Here is an 18,632-nt window from a genome sequence, read left to right as displayed (position 1 = left end):
TAAAATTGAATTTATGTTTAAGCGTTATAAAAAAATGGCGCTAGTTTTGGTGAGTGAAACATAGTTTTCACTATTGTGGTGTGGTCAGTAACCTTGGGTTAACCGTAGTGTTTTAGTTTACATTATTTGTTGTTTTTTTATTTACTCAGGTAAGGATCATAACATATATGATACCATGAGCCAACATAGTAGTAATAATGGCTCTTTTGATGGTTAAAAGAATATGGATCATCTTGGAGATACAGGCCATACTTGTGCCATCCGCATTCTACCGGCGAAAGGAAATGATGTATTTCGTGTCACTAGTGTGCTACTCTATTTACTTCAAATAAAGGGGTTATTTGGAGGACAAGAACATGAAGATGCCAATCTACTTTGAAAAATTTCATTGATGTGCGGGCAATATTTGATATTTCTCACATCTCTGAAGAGTTAATCCAGTTGTGACTTTTACCATTCTCATTAATTGGAGAAGTAGTTCTATGGTTCGGTCTTTACCCGATGGATATGTTACTTCTTGGATTGAGCTCACGATGCATTCTTGGATAGATACTTTCCTGCTTCTCAGATGTTGCAACTAAGGGATGAGATTACAAATTTTTGCCAACTTAGTGGTGAATCCTTGTAGGAAGTTTGGAAAAGATTCAATGATAAATTAATGCAATTCCCAAATCATGACGTGACAGAGAAAATGCTTCTTAAAATTTTATAGAGCATTAGATCAATTAAACAAAATAGTGGTTGATAATGTTATCGGGGGTTCTTTTGAAAAGCTATCTTATGGTGTTTTGGTGAGTGACATATTTTTCATTCATTAAAATCAACATTTGAGCACACTACAATGAAGTAAGTGTTTACATGAAGAAAATTAAGATCGAAATGCATTAATTTCTCGTATTTGTGATCTTGAATGTAATTTAATGAAAATGAGTTAATACAAAGTTGGAAGAGAGGTAAAGTGAGAAAAAATAGAAGGAGAACTAAAGATCAGGCCCTGGAGATGACCCTCAGATGTCGTGATCACGCTCTGATAGTCGCAATTGTGATGTAAGGCCAAGTAAAACAACGACGATCGCAAGATGACCACCATGATTGCGGTAGTCTAAAAAGCAATCTTGAGATGATGATCACGGTAGGACAAAAAAGTTTTAGGGAAAGAATGGTAATTTCACAGAGTTGAATCCCAAATCACAAAGGGTAAAACCCTTGCACAATTTGATCATCTTTTATCCAATTTTTAGTTTTGGAGAGAAAAACAATTTATTTTTGAGTTGGGAGAACAATTTGTTAAACGGATCAAAGAGATTATTAATTTAAATTGATATTGAAGTATGAGTTTACTCTTACTTTGATTATTATGGATCAATTGCATGCCAATTTAGGTATATCTCCTCTCTTTAATTTCATGAGTAGCTCAATCAATAGCTTGGGGTTATGTTTGATTATATAGTAAATTATGAGTGAGTGTTGATTCTTTGTCCAAAAAATTGGTTAATGGTGAAGGGTTTTTGTCTTACTCAATGGTTGAATTCAGAATTATCGATGAAACCCCCAATTGCCTTGGATCCCATATCATCCTTGAAAGAGGGATACGAGCGAAAAGTGATTGCAACTAACACCTTGAATTAGCTTCTTTGATAGCACTATCTTAGAAATAAGCATCATCTTAGAAATAAGGATGCTAAGTTTGAGGTCATGGACTGGAAATCCCATCACACTCATGAGGTATTTGAAAGAATCCATGAGTGAAATTTAGTGTTTTATTGAAAGAATAACACTAAGATCCTAAATATAGTCTACCCAAAACCCTTAGCCAAAACTTGGAATAACTCTTTGTTACCCATGCATGAATATTACATCGGAGAACATAACCCCATTATCTCTCTCAATTTGGTCACGTAACAATTGTTTGATCTCTTACTAGTGTGATTTAGTAATTGTGTTCAACAAATTTATATATTCAAACCCCCTAATTTACTTTAATAGTTAGTTTTAGTTTTGCTTTACGGGTTAATACATAGTTAACTCTCCACATATGTAGGCATTTAAGATTGCTTGTACTCATCTGTGATTTGACCTTGGCTCACGTTGGGTGTATCTTGACAATGACTGACTACATCAAAATGATGGTATAATTTGAGCATTACAAAAAATGGCATCATTGTTGGGGAGTGAAGCTTAGTTTTCTCTATAGTGGTGTTGTTAGTGAACATGGGTTATTTGTAGTGCCTTTATTTACCTTGTTTGTTGTTTTTGTTATTTTGTTAGGTAGTTTTCATAGGTATTATGACACCATGAGCCACAATGGGAACAATGAAGGCTCATTTGATGGACACTTCGAGGATGAGGATCATCTTAATGATGCACATGTGAGTAAAACTACATCCCACCGGCTGAGGTAAATAGGGTATTCCACGTCACTAGTGTGATGCTATATAATTTACAAATGTAAATTTCATTTTGGGGCCAAGCACATGAAGATGCAAACCTATATTTGAAAAACTTTATTGAGGTGTGTGCCCCTTTTGATAATGCCTATATTACTCAAGAGTCTATTCGGTTGATTCTTTTCCCGTTCTCTTTAACGGGTGAGGCAGTTTAGTAATTAAGATCTCTACCCGTCAGGTCTATTAAATCTTGGGTCAAACTTACAAAGACCTTTTTGGACAGATATTTTCCTCCACATAGAATGCTACAAATAAGAGACGAATTCATAATTTTTTGTCAAATTAAAGGTGAGCCCTTATATGAGGTGTGGCAGAGTCTCAATAATAAGCTCATGCAACGCCCAAACCATGAAGTACCGGAGAATATGCTTCTCTTAATATTTTATGGGGCATTGGACCAACTAAACAAGACGGTGGTGGAAAATGCATCGAGTGGTTCTCTTATGAAGTTGTCATATGGTGTTGCAGAAAATCTACCTAAGCTAATCACTAAGAAAAATTGGGGATAGCATACCCAGGACTCCGAAGTATCCATAGGTTCCTCGACCACATCTTATGTAGACAAAGAGAAAATAAAGAAGGATAAGGAAAGAGATGAAAATATGCCAAATTAATGACCCAATTAGATATCCTCACCAAACACGTGATGGGAGCACCTTCTTAAGAGGTCAATGTTGTTGGCTCTCAAGTTGCTAAAAGTTATGATGAGGATGAATCTAAGGCACCCAATGAAGAGATAAGGTTGTTGGAGAACCATTCAGGGGGTTCCCGCCCCACCTACTAAAGGCATGGCGGTACTCAAGGTTGGAATGACTAAGATAGGGATCATGATTGGCGCGACAGAGAGAGGGATCGACACGGAGAATAGAGGGACAAGGAGAGATGATATGATAGATATGTGCCCCCTCATGATTGAGTTAAGGACAAGTAATCAAGCTCGATGGACCCTGAAAAACATAAAATAGAGGATGTCTTTGCCCAACTTTTCATGCGAGTTGATGGTACCGATAAAATGATAAGGGAGATGAAAATTGACTTCTCTCAATTGAACCAAACGGTCATATCTCGTTCATCCTCTATCAAGAAATTAGAGACACAACTGGGCCAAAGTTCAACCCAACTTAATTCTAGGCCAAAAGGAGTTTTACCTAGTAACATGGTGGTCAACCCTAAGAATGATGCCCACGTTATGGCAATCGTCACTGGGAGTGATAGAAATCTTAGTAAAAATATGGTTGAGATTAATAAGAAGCCTCTTGATAAACAAGCAAATACAAAGAAAAAATAGTAAAAAGTCCAAATGATAGTACCACAAAATTTCATGAAGTGAGTGATGAGGATCCAACTATAGTTGAAAAGAAGGGTGGTGAGAATGAGAATCCTAATGGGATTAATGGTGATGAGAAAAAAGTAGATGAACCTCAAAGTGTTCCGTAGCACCAAATGGAAACTCCTCTACCCTTTCCGCAATAGTTAAAGAAGAAAGATGAAATGCAAAGTTCACAAAGTTCCTTGCAAAACATAGCAATCTCTCGATCAATATCCCATTGTCAGAAGCTCTTCAAGAGATCCCGGGGTATGTTAAGTACATGTAAAAATTGATTTCAAAGTAGTGACTTGTGGATTATAACACTACTGATGTGACACATAGTTGTGCTGCTATTATGTTAAATGTCATGTAGAGAAAAATAAAGACTCGGGAGCATTTACAATCCCTTGAACCATCTAGATGCATAAATTTCAAAAGACATTATGTGACCTTGGTTCTAGTATCAACTTGATGACATATGTTTTGTGTTGAAAGTTGACACGACCCAAACCTGGGACTGGCCAACTCTAGTATCTTAAGTCCAGCCAGGACCGGAGACGACCCCAATACCAAAACCATTGCATCTTATATCCCACGTCAGCTGAATTCCAAACATAAAACAGGGTTAGGATATTAATTTAAAAACATTATAGTAAGTCTATAACCAAAACCAACCATTCATAACGAAAAATCCAAAAGATACCATTATCAATGCCAATACCAACAATGATACCAACATTGCGATGACCACAGTAGTCCGACAAAACCTCAAATCAATACCAAAGAATATCCAATCAGGATATGTCCCCGACTATATCCAAACTATAACCAAAGAAATAGTAAAGACAGAGAGAAATCCATAACATTAAATAGGGTGTTTCAAAGTACCAAAGCTCACCACTTCAGTATGACTCAAATGTTATCTCCGAATCACCTAATCATTGATAGGAAGAGTGAAAGTATAACCGATTCCTGCATCGCATTGCATACAACATCAAAGTCGATTAGCGGGGTGAATGCTAGCATGTAACTCAGGGATAAAGAAAAAGAAATTCCATCAATCCAAAACAAAGTCAAACCAAAGCACATAACCATATGTGAATACATATATACATATATATACCATGCCAGAATAGTGAACAAGGTTTAGCATGCATTTAAAAACCTTAACCTGGGCTATGTAGGTTTACTATCATAATCCACCCATGGGCTATATGGGTCCAGTTTTAAGCCCTTAATGAGCCCCAGTGAGTATTAGTTATACGAACTAGAGCTACCATAGATGGTCGAGGATTCCCTTATATCCCTCACCCTCCATGATACATATATATGGGTATAGACTTGGGGGATTCCCTTGTACCCCACAAGCACACGATCATCAATACCAACCCTCACCATAAGTTTCCAGTGTCCATTATTTAGACTCACATAATCATGGCTAGCTATCACAACCCTATTATCTCCCAATTAAAACATTTAACACATAACCAAACCACCGATTCCTGTAGTCAATTATTAAGTTATTATTAACTAAAATCATCATACCGACTGTAGTTGCAAGTAATTTTATAAATGTATTCAGGCATTAGTCAATGCAAAAGACAAAATCAAGAACTCGAAATACCCACATTTGTTATGTAAGGAAATCTTAGGGATATCCACCTCCTTTATCTTTAACTGATGATACCCGAATTGAAGATCGATCTTGGATAAAAACTTAGCACCCTGAAGATGATCAAATAAATCACTTATCCTTGGAAAAGGGTACTTATTCTTTACCGTAACTTTATTCAGTTACCAATAATCAATACACATACGAAGGGACACACTAGGATAGATGAAACCCTTGTCTAGAAGATTTTTTAATTGCTCCTTCAGCTCTTTTAACTCCTCTAGAGCCATTCTATATGGGGGAATAGAGATTGGATGATTTTTCAAAACAAGGTCAATTCCAAAATCAATCTCCCTATCATGTGGGACACCAGAAAGCTCATCAGTAATATATTGCGAAATTTATTTACCTAGACCAAATGATAGAGACACCCCTTGGATATTAAATTTTGGGCTCTAAAGTACAATGCGAACATTCCCATAGGCACTAGAGATCCCTCTTCCCACTCAATAACTGGATCATTAGGGAATTTAAAAATGACCTTACGGGTCCAACAAACTAGAGAAACATAGCATGAGTGCAACCAATCCATCCCTAATATGATATCAAAATCAACCATTTCTAACTCTATCAGATCCACCAAAGTCTCCCTACCACCCACAGACACCATACAACCTATATAGATACTTCTAGTCACCACAAAGTCACCCACTTGGGTAGAAATAAAAAAGGGGGCTAAAATATGCTCGAGATTGAAACCAAAATACACATCCACAAAAGGGGTCACATAAGAAAGAGTGGACCTCGGATTAAGAAAACAATACAAATCATAGAAAAAGAGTTTCAACATACAAGTAATGACATAAGGAGATGCCTTGGATTTCTCGAGAGAAATGAGAGTGTAGATATGGTTTTGACTAGTGCCAAAGCTAAATAGGGCACCCTTTAGTGTAAGAGTTGATAAAGAGGAAATTGAAACCTTATTTGCCCAAGAAGTAATCTTACCCATGGGAAAAGTTCTAAGCATATGCCTTGGTTTACCATATTTGAAATATTTCTCCCTTCCCTCATCTTAGGAACCCTAATACAATTAACCATAAAATCTGTAGAGAGTATATGATGCAGATTATTGGGCCTCACTAGCTTGAGATTGGGCACTCTATGCCTTAAACCCACTATCATTGTGTGAATGATGATCATCTGAAGACTTTAGATAAGGAGCACTAGCCATAGAGTAGGAATCAGAACTCCCCTACTTTTTCTTAGAACACATTCCACTATCTCTACTGCTCTGCTGCTGACCTCCACTCTGATAAAAAAATCTAAACTTCTTATTATACCTTTCCCCTATATCTACCTGAATCTATTTTTTTCTTAACTTGCTACATATACACAACTAGTACAAATATATCCACATCCTTGTTCAATAAGGCTGCCTTACTTTCTAGAATTAAATTATAGGACAACAAAGAAGCAAATTTTCTCATTCTAGCCATAAAGCTAGACACTAAATCAAAAGCATATCGAGACAACTGATAAAATATTAAGGCATACTCCTTAACTGTCATCCTGCCTTGCCTTAGATTCATAAATTCTTTGGCCTTTGCCTCCCTCAACTCCTGAGGAAAGAAGCGATCAAGAAAAGCTCTAGAAAAGTCCTCCCACAGGGATGACACAACATCTACACCCCTTAGCTACTCCCACTTTTCATACCACCGATGCGCTATATCTTTCAACTGATAGGCTGAAAACTACACACCTTCTACCTTAGTAATATGCATCACATAAAAATTATTTTTCATATCATCTTTGAAATATTGATGATTTTCCTAAGATTTTGTACCTGTAAAAATAGAAGGGTTCAACCTCATAAATTGGCAAACTCTAGTGGACTCAGATGATAGAGCAATAGATTCCAGTTTCTCAGTCTGAGAGCCAACCAATTGAATGAGCAAATGGATTGACTGGTGAAACTGAACATTAGACACGTCAGCTTGAGATGTTTGAGAAGGGATGGGAGAAACCAATGGAGCTCCATTTGGACCATTAAAGACAGTGGCCCTAAACGTAGTATAAACCTCTAGCGTACGACGGGCTTAATTTCCACTATCCTTAGATGGGACAGAAGGGTTCCCACAGATATCAGATCTTCTTGGAGGCATGATTTGAAAGGTAAAAAAGTAGGAATTAGAGAGAATTAAGACCTTAGAATCAATTCCTGAAATAGTACAACAAGAAAAGGAAATATTCATAAATGTCTCATAACTTATCTATTCTAAGTGTGACGCGCTACACACCCACAAAAGAGGCTCTACTTGACATGACTTTGAGGGCACCCAATTAACCACGAACCCAGGCTCTAATATCAATCTTCCACTGATACCAATACACAAACTAAACCTTCGCCTGACTATGTTAGATATCTCAAGTCCAACAAGGACGAAATACGACCTCCATTATCTAAACCATTGCCCATCATACACTCTGTAACTAATGAATTCTTAACATATAACAAGATAAGAAGATATCAATTTAAAAACATTATAATAACTCTATAACTAAGACCAACAATTCATAACCAAACATTCAACCAGTATTAGTACCAATGTCCATGCCAACAATGATACCGACATCGCCCATACCTATAGTAATTCGACAAAACCTCTAATCAAAGCCAAAGAATATCCAATCGGGACATGCCCCAGACCGTAGCCTAAACCAAAACAAAGGAATAGTAAGGAAGTAAAGAAATCCATAACATGAAATGGGGTCTTTCAAAGTATGGAAGCTTTCCATTTTAGTCTAACTCAAAAGTTGTCTCCAAATCACCTAGTCACTAAGCAGAAAGAGTGGAAGTATGATCGGTACCTACATCACATACGGATATAGTGTCCAAAGATGGTTAGTAGGTGAACACTAGCATGACTTAGGGTTAAATATAAAGTAATTCCATCAATCCAAAATCAATTCAAACCAATGCATATAATCATATGTAAAAACATATATACATATATATACTATGCCGGGATAGGGAATAATGTTTAGCATAAATTTCAAAACCTTAACCTGGGGTGTGTAGAGTTACCATCATAAGTCCACCCATAGGCTATATGTGTCCAGTGTAACCCTCTGAACGGGCTCTGGTGCGTATTAGCCACACAAACCATAGATATCATAAATGGTCGGGGATTCCCTTGTACCCTTCACCATACATGATACATATTTACGGGTATAAACTTAGGGGATTCCCTTAAACCCCACAATCAATTGGTCATCAAGACCAACCCTCATATTGGCAAACATTAGTTTCCATCATCTGGCCTTTGGACTTACACCTTTACAACAAGCTATCACAACCACCATTAATGCCCAATTAAAATATTTAACACATAACCAAACCACCAATTCCATGAGTCAATTATTAAGGCATTTTAAGTGGTATCATCATACCGATTGTAGCTTGCAAGCAATGTCATTATCAAACACTTAGTGGATTCCCAAGTACCCCGCAGACTCTATTATTAATATCACATGGGGAATTCTCGTGCACTCCACAATGTTTTCATAAATCATTCACTTAGGGGATTCCATTGTACCCTATAAGGTTTTGAAACCATTCTTAACAATTTAACCATTTATACCATGCGTTAGTTCCATGAAACAAGCCAAGCCATGAGATAATGCAAAACTAAAAATCAATTATGCAGATGGGTTGAATTTTTCACCAATTTTTATACCAAAATAATCAATTAGGGATTTAATTGTACCCCTATTTACAACCATCAATCCCATGCATCCAAATGAATTTACCAACAACCAATTTAAGCATAATAGTTTTATAAATAACATGGAAGAAGCATTTAAACCATTTATATAAAAAACCTCAACCCATAGTTCAAAACTCACATTAATATTTCATGAACAATGTTTTAATTCACATGATTTTACAAAATTAACAATGAGAGAATAGTAACATGCCTTAAACACCGAGGAGTATGGAGTGAAATCACCCTTAGAAGCCTCAATTGGTTAATCTCTTAAAAACCATAAGTGTTCTTGGACTTGTAGATTTGAAAAGTTATTTAATTTGTTTTTTAGGGTTAATAATACCCTAAAGGGGTTATAACACGTGGGTTTCAAGTTGAGAAAAAAGGGAAATTAAAAGAATGTCCTTAACTTAAAATCTTGAAAATAGTCGCCTTTGACTACTAGTCAACATTGACTCGTAACCGCTCCTTACAAGCTGATATACCTATGACTCTACCAACCAACCCAAAATAAGACCCTAGGATACGTAGGGTCCAATCATAGTCAACACAGAACCCAAATAGGTTAAATAATAGACATACTACAATTTCACCTTATGACTCGTAATATATCCTTACAGCTCTTAGTGAGCAGCTCGTACTTAGAGTAGAATTATGCCATAATCTTACATGATTTGGTTACGAATCCTCTTAGCAACTTGTCATAAGTCTTTACGACTTGTGCCCTCAAGTCGTACCTGAGAAAGAAACTCAGCACCACACACTGGTTACATTACAACTAGGATCACCTGACCCATTAACACACTAAATAACCCATGGTTTAAAGTTATAACCGAGGTAGTGAGGTCAAAGTTCAATATATTTCAAGGGCCACAATTTTGGGTGTTTCAATTCTCCCCTACTTGGATGATTCTTCTTTGAATTATAGGACATGGTATTTACCGGCACGATTAGACCCCAAACATCATTACTCTTATCTTTAAAAAAGACAGAAAACAAAAATACCAAGGAAATTACAATTTTCATTAACAAAGATAGAAAACAAAGATATAAGGGAATACACATACCTTAAGAACTATTTTCTAAAACATAGAACAGGAATGGATACTTGGACTTTATGTCCTCTTCATCTTCCCAAGTAGCCTCTTAAACCTTGTAGTTCCTCTATAGAACCTTCATGGAAGCTACATTCTTTGTCTGTAATAGATGGACTTGCCAATCTAAATTTCAACAGAGACTTCCATATAAGACAAGGAATCTAAAATACCAATATCCTTGATAGGCACAATTAGTAATAGATCACCTACACACTTCCTTATCATTTAAATGTGGAATATTAGGTGAATGGAACTTAAACTAGGGGGCAATTCCAATTCATACACAACATTATCGACCCTCTTCAAAACCAAGTACGGTCTGACATATCAGGGACTGACCTTTTCCTTCTTCCAAAGCTACATTACCCCCTTCATAGGATATACTTTTAAGAATACTCAATAACCAACATTGAATTCTAACTCCCTACACCACACATCCACGTTGGATTTTTGCTAAATTTAAGTAGCTTTAAGCTATCCCAAATACTCTTCACCTTCTCCATTGCTTGATGAACCAAACCCAGGCCAAACATCTCTAGTTCACTAACCTCAAGCCACCCAATAGAAGACCTACACCACCTATCATACATGGACTTAAATAGAGTTATCCTAATACTAAAGTGGTAGCTATTATTATATGCAAACTATATGAGCATAAAATGATCAACCAAACTACCACCATAGTCAATGGCACAAGAACAAAGCATATCTTACAATGTCTAAATAGTCCTTTCCACTTTCCCATTTTACTGTAGGTGAAATACAGTTCTAAAGCTCACTCCAGTCCCAAAACCTTTCTGAAATAAATGCAAAAAGTTTGATGAGAACTAAGCTCCATGATCAAACATGATGAAAATCGGTGCTCCATGTAATGTTTCAAATTCCTCAATAAACAACTTTGCATAGTCCTCCAAGGTGTAATACCCCGTATATTTCTAAGCTAGAAAATAAACCGTTGTTCCTACACATGAAACCACCTATCCTATGATTAATATTTGTGAACATGAATTAAGATGATTATCCTAGTGATAATAGAGCTTATTATGTGTTAAGAATGTTCATAAGAGTCACTTAGAGTAAGCCGAGCTAAGAACTTTTGAATCCACCAAATTTTTCTGTGTGATTTCACATAACTCATCTTTGAACAAGCATAAATTTATTTAGAGGTGGTATTTTGGCATATTTATACCCTTCAAAATTTAGAGAGTTGAATAATCTTTCCGTTGATACCAAATTTGCCTAAAACGGAAACCCGATGAAGAAGTTATGGCGATTTAAATTTTCAGCAGAGTTAATTTAGTCAGTGGTGCATTGCACTATAAGCCAAAATGATGTTTGTCAATTTCTAGTGTCTTTCCACAATTCCAGTGCATAACGGGTGGAAATACGATGTCTTCGCATCGCGCCGAGGGCACAAATCGGGTAATTTTCACAAAAATTAAATGATGCATCTAGAGGGGAATTTGGGTCATCTTGCCCCCCCCCCCCCTCCCATATAAGTCCCAAACATGGGATTGAGGCCCCAAATCAGCTCTTTACATTACTTTTTATGAAAATTCACTCAAGAACAACCAAGAACAAATCTAGGGTTCAATTGGGGGTTTTTAATTCCAAGCTTATTTCACTACTATCTTCATAGATTATTAATCTAAGTATGCATAGTGTTCATCTATGGATCCAATTCATTAATAGAGCTCAAGAACATGTTTTAAATACAATTTTGTGAACTTTTTATTGTTATATGAGCATGTACATGTTGATGATTGTTGTTTAAGTTTTAAGATGATATCTAAAGGTGTTTTCATGGAATATATATGGTTGTTAGTTGAAAACTATGAAATTTAGGTGGTGTAATATGGCGCAAGTTATGAAACACACCCATGTCTTAAAGAATGCATGCTAGGTGTTTGATAAAATGCTTGGGATGTTAGGAATTATGTTTACATGGTTCCATGATATTAAATGACAAGTCTGTGTTAGCTATATACTTATATATGAATTCCCATGCTATTGATGTGTTGCTATTGTTGTGGTATAAAGCATGTATGATAATGGATATGTATAATATGTAAAAGACTTATATCTATGAAATCCCAACAATGTTTAACATGTTGAATAAATACATAAAGTATAAGATCCCCTACTTATGATATTGTGAATTGTAGACTCCAATCTTATGATCAAGTCATGTCATGTACGTTAGGTTTCTTCTATTGAGTCCTGGGGATATTCGTACTTGAAAAATATAGTTGTGTTCCTAGAGACATGACATTCTATCCCAATAATCTCATTCAAGCTATAATCTATAGGACTCAATCAGTCATGTGACTCAGGAAATCTTAGAAATCTCATGATCTGAGTTAATTATCAGATAGTAGTACTATTCCATCAGTCAATAGAAGTCTATTAATCAATCCATGTACAGTCAGTTAAATCATGTTCAGTCTCTTTATAGGGGAGTAGAAGTTAGCATCGAGTGAACCCAAGGATGGGAACTCACCTACCAGTTTAGGGTGTGATTCTTAGCAGTCATCCTTGCATTCCAGAGCTATGTATCCAGCATAGGTTGAGACATCTTAACCTGTCAGATTAAGGTTGATAAGGTGTCTTAACCTATCAGTTTAGGGTTCCCACTGCTCTCATTTTGAGTACCTTCTATTTAAGGGTCACTCAAAACTATCCTTACCAGTAGCGCGGTATTGATACCCCTCCAGTTGGGGCAGAGATTGGACCCCAGCTTAGCCATAATGGCACACATGGGGCATGTCAGTTAAACAACTACTTCCCACAGTTTTAGATAGTTCTTTAGATATCAGCATACCAGTACTGTTAGATACAGTCAAATTCAGTTATAGCACGGGACTCAGAAAGTTCCATCAGATTCAAGACTGTCAGACACAGTCGCCCATGCTATCATAAATACAATTTCAGCCATGTAAGTTATCAGTAAACCATGTATAAGCGTACAGATTTAGCTATCACGTACTCACAATCTCAGTTATTGCATATGTATATTTGTACTCTTACGTTCATATTAGTGAATCAATTAGCATTATTCATGCATGTAAACCGTTTGCATTAGCCTACCTCACTCGTATACTCAGTACTCCAGTTGTACTGACGCATTTATGCTATGGTTCTTTCTTTTTATGTTACACCATAGGTTCCGAGACACGAGTTCCAGACCAGCAGTAGCAGCTGCATTCCAGTATACTGTGTTGCAGTGAGTCATCTTCATTTGAGGATGATACTATATTATTTTATTTCATTGATTATTTTAGCTTAGTTTTGCTAGACGGAGTTAGTTAGAGACATGTTTATTCAAATCCTTATTCAGACAGTATTTAGAGGCTTTTAGATTTAGTTCAGATTTCATTCATTTTGTAGTTGTTTTGGGTATCTTTCACCCACAAGGATGTTACAATTTTATAGATTTTTTATTCAGTTGAACCTTTTGGTCTACATGTTTATGTTTTTTGCATTATTACATTATATATTGTAGTGCACAAGTATAGATATCAGTCATGGGTTATTTTGTGGTCCTTTAGGGTCATAATCACCGTGTAGCATTCTGGTTTAAAAACTCGGGGTGTTACAAACTTTGTATCAGAGCCTAAGGTTCAATAGAGTCCTTGAAAGTCTGAAAGCCGCATCTAGTAGAGTTTTGTGCATGGATGTGTTGAGCGCCATATTTGTGTACAGGAGGTTATGAGATATTTTAGGAGCAATTTCCCTTATTTCAGTATTCATGTCGTGCTAGTTAGAATAATCTTAATTTAAACTCTCAGTCTAATCCGTTCTTCTATTATTTAAGAATATGGCCCCAAAGAAAAGAAACAAGCCTGCTCCTCAGCTCAAAGATCCTTTGGGTGAACATGTCTCTCATGCAAATTTTAGAGCTATATTCATCACACTTGCTCAGTCAATTGCCGCCCAAAATAAACGGTCACTAGTTATTTCGACTAATTCAGTGGCCAATTCCATAGTAGCTGGGATTCAGGACTTCACCCGAATGAACCTTCTATCTTTCTTCCGATCTAAGTATGATGAACACCCTCAAGAATTCATTGACAAAGTCCAGTAGGTAATTTATATCATAGGAGTTACTTCTGTTCAGAGTGCTGATTTAGCCGCATACCAATTACAAGATGTTTCTCATACATAGTACAAATAGTGGAAGTCCGAGAGGGTAGACGATGTAGGTCCTATTGAGTGGGAGGAATTTGTCACAGCTTTCTTAGATAGATTCTTTCCCTAAGAGTTGAGAAAGGCCAAAGTTCTTGAGTTGATCAACCTCAAGTAGGGAAATATGATGGTTAGAGAGTATTCTCTTAGATTTACTTAGCTAGCCTGATATGCCCCTCATGTGGTTGCAGACAATAGGGCTAAGATGAGCAAGTTCATGTTAGGGGTGAATGATAGCGTAGTAAATGAGTATAGATCTGCGATGCTAAACAGCGATATGACTTTAGCTTGACTCATGACCCATGCTCAGCATATAGAGGAGCAAAAGGTTAGGACTAGGGAGAGATAGAACAAGAGAGCAAGGTCAGGTAGTTTTGGTTTTGCTCAACCCAAATTAGAGGGAGGAAACCATTCACAGTTTCATCCCAAGTTATCAGCTTCAGCTTATTCTTCTGCTAGTGTTCCATCTCCTTTGTCTGCCAGTGCCCCAATGCCAAAATTTAGAGATGGCAATAGAGATAAAGCACCAGGATCTAAATCTCAGGGTAGTGTTAGCAATGTCCAAATGAATCCTCTATGTTAGACTTGTGGTAAGAACCACAAGGGTATATGCAGAGTTGGTAGTGATGTCTGTTTTGGTTATGGCAAGCCAGGCCACAAGATTAGAGAGTGTCCTCAGTCGAGTCCTTAGGGTCAGCAGAACCATTCCACAACTCAGTCTGGTCGGCCGAACCGGTGGGGTGCCACTTTCAGTGTTACTAGTGGGCAACGCCCAAACAGACTCTATGCTCTTTAGACCCGGCAACATCAGGAAAATTCTCTTGAAGTCATTACTGGTACATTACAGATTTTCCATGTTCATGTTTATTCTTTGCTAGACCTAGGTGCATCCTTGTCTTTTGTCACTCCATACATAGCAGGCAATTTCAGAATTAGTCCCAAAATTTTAGTAGAGCCCTTTTTAGTCTCTAGCCCAATGGGTAAAACTATCATAGCTCGGTGGGTATACAGGAACTACCCGGTTATGATATTTCATAAATCCATGTCCATAGATTTAGTCGAGTTAGAGATGACTAACTTTGATGTCATTCTTGACATAAATTGGCTTCATTCCTGCTATGCCACAGTCGATTGCAGAAATAGGATAGTTCAGTGTCAATTCTCAATTGAGCCCATCCTAGAGTGTAAGGGTAGTACTTCAGCATTCAGTGGTCATCTTGTTTCCCACCTTCAGTCAAGGAAAATGATTTCTAAGGGGTGTATGTATCATCTCGTGCATGTTAATGATTCCTGTTCCAAATCTCCTAGTCTCGAATTAGTCCCAGTGGTTAATCAATATTCAGATGTGTTTTTGGAAGATTTTTCAGGCATTCCTCCCTAAAGGGAAATAGACTTTGGTATAGGCCTCCTCCCAAATGCTCAATCTATTTCTATTCCGCCATACAGAATGGCACCAGCAAAACTCAAAAAACTAAAACATTAGTTGAAAAAACTCTTAGATAAGGGATTCATCAGGCCTAGTGTATCCTCATGGGGTCCACCAGTCTTATTCATGTGCAAGAAAGATGGTTCTCTCGGGATTTGTATCAATTATCGTCAGCTCAATACAGTTACGGTCAAGACCAGGTATCCACTTCCTAGAATAGATGACTTATTTGATGAACTTTAGGGTGCCAGTTACTTCTCTAAGATAGACCTCAGATCAGGCTATCATCAGCTCAGATTTAGAGAATATGACATCCTAAAGACAACTTTCCTTACACGGTATGGTCACTTCAAATTTCTTGTTATGTCCTTTGGTCTTACCAATGCCCCTGCGGCTTTTATGGACTTGAGGAACCGGGTGTTCAAGTAGTACTTGAACATATTCGTGATAGTCTTCATAGATGATATTCTAGTCTATTCTCTTACTGAGCGTGATCATTCAGACCATCTCAAAATTATTCTTTAGACTCTCAAGGATCATCAATTATTTGCCAGGTTCAGTAAGAGTGAATTTTGGCTAAGATCAGCAGCATTCCTTGCCATATTATTTCCAGTGATGGCATTAGAGTATATCCTCAGAAGACCGAAGTAGTAAGATATTGGAAAGTTTCAATAATTAGATTCATGCGAGAAGAGTTTTCAAGAGTTGAAGACTCAACTCACCTCATCTCTAGTTCTAGCTCTTCCAGGCAGCTCAGATGGTTTTGTTGTATATTGTGGTACATCCAGAGTGGGTTTAGGTTGTGTCCTCATCCAGCATAGTAAGGTCATAACCTACGCCTCCAGACAGCTAAAGCCCTATGAGAAGAATTATCCTACTCATGATCTTGAGTTAGAAGTTATAGTATTTGCCTTGAAGATTTGGAGGCATTATCTTTTCTGAGTTCATGTAGATGTCTTTACAGATCATAAAAGTTTCCAGTATGTATTTTCTCAGAAAGATCTCAATCTTCATCAGAGAAAGTAGTTAGAGCTCTTGAAATATTATGACATGAGCAGGCCAATGTTTTGGACGATGCTCTTAGTAGACTCTCCATGGGTAGTGTTTCTCACATTGAGGATAGCAAGAAGAAAATAGCTCAGGAAATCCATCAGCTGGCCAGACTAGGTGTTCTCTTAGTCGACTCTTTCGAGGGTGGTGTATGTGTTTAGAGTAGTTCAGAGTAATCTCTAGTTTCTAAGGTGAAAGAAAATCAAGATAGGGATCCTAGTATTGTCAAGCTAAAAGAGTCAGCTCAGAATTAGAAAGTTGAGGTTTTCTCCCAAGGGAGGGATGGTGTTCTTCATTGTCAGGGTCGTTTGTAAGTTCTAAGTATAGATAGATTAAGCCAACAAATTTTTGCAGAAGCGCATGGTGCACAATACTCTATTCATTTAGGGGCCACTAAGATATACCGTGACTTGTGGGAGATATATTAGTAGAGTGGGATAAAGAGAGATGTTGCAGAGTTTATGTCTAAGATATATTGGTAGTGTGGGATGAAGAGAGATGTTATCAGGTTAAGATAGAGCATCAGAAACCTAGTGGTTCCATGTAGGAGTTCACTATTCCTAATTGGAAGTGGGAAAAAGTGAACATGGACTTCGTGACAGGTTTTCTTAGAACTCGTCATCAGCAAGATTCAGTTTGGGTCATTGTAGATAGAATGACCAAGTCATCTTATTTTCTTCCTGTTCCTACTTCTTATTTAGCTGAGGATTATACCAAACTCTATATCAGGGAGTTGGTCAGATTACACGGTATTCCATTATATATTATTTTAGATAAAGGTACCTAATTCAGCTCTTACTTCTGGAAATCATTCCAAAAGGGTCTTGGTACCCAAGTTCATCTCAGTACAGCATTTCATCCTCAGACAAATGGTTAAGCAGAAAAGACTATTCAGACTCTCAATGATATGCTAAGGGTGTGTGCAATTGATTTTAGTGGAAGTTGGGATGACCACTTGCCTTTAATTGAGTTTGCATACAACAATAGCTATCATTCCAATATTCAGATAGCTCCATTCGAAGCTCTCTATGGTAGGAGATGTAGATCTCCAATCTGTTGGTTCAAAGTTTTTGAGGCCTCGGTTATAGGTCTTGACTTAGTATTCGACGCCTTAGAGAAAGTTCAATTAATCCAAGAAAGACTCCGGACTTCTCAGAGCTGACAGATGTCTTATGAAAATATTCGTAGAAAGGATCTCAAGTTTAAGGTCAATGACCATGTCTACCTCAAGATCTGTCCCATAAAGGGAGTGAAGAGGTTCGTCAAGAAAGGGAAAATCAGTCCCCAATATGTCGATCCCTTCAGGATTCTCAGTCACTTCGACAAGGTAGCTTATGAGCTTGAATTGCCTTCAGATCTAGTCATATTTCAGCCAGTCTTCCATGTCTCTTCTCTCAAGAAATGGATAGCTGACCCAACAGTTGTAGTCGCTTTTCATAGCATTGACATTCAGAACAATCTCTTTTATAAAGAGATGCCAGTCAAAATCCTAGACTATCAGACTCATCGATTAAGGAACAAAGAAGTCCCTCTAGTCAAGGTTCTTTGGTGAAATCAGTCTCATGAGGGAGCTACTTGGGAAGCAGAAGTAGATATGCATACCAAGTATCCTCACCTCTTCTCCGTGAATTCAGATTAAGCTCAAGGTAACAGTTCTTCTTAAGCGTACTCAGTTTCATATTCATGTTCCCATTATAAACTTGGTATCTATTACCATTGCATATTAAGTTATGCATTCA

At 37.2% G+C, this 18,632-nt stretch overlaps 1 non-coding gene across 1 annotated transcript; it reads right to left on the bottom strand.

Moving 5' to 3' along the window:
* Nucleotides 1-574: 574 nt before the first annotated feature.
* Nucleotides 575-680, bottom strand: LOC124888235. The gene has a single exon (XR_007046366.1). It is a non-coding gene; the product is annotated as a small nucleolar RNA R71 (small nucleolar RNA).
* Nucleotides 681-18,632: the final 17,952 nt, after the last annotated feature.

Source organism: Capsicum annuum, chromosome 10, assembly GCF_002878395.1.
Source record: "Capsicum annuum cultivar UCD-10X-F1 chromosome 10, UCD10Xv1.1, whole genome shotgun sequence".
Classification (NCBI taxonomy): Eukaryota; Viridiplantae; Streptophyta; class Magnoliopsida; order Solanales; family Solanaceae; genus Capsicum; species Capsicum annuum.
The sequence above is the reverse complement of the archived record's forward strand: the minus strand, read 5'-3'. Positions and strand labels throughout refer to the sequence as shown.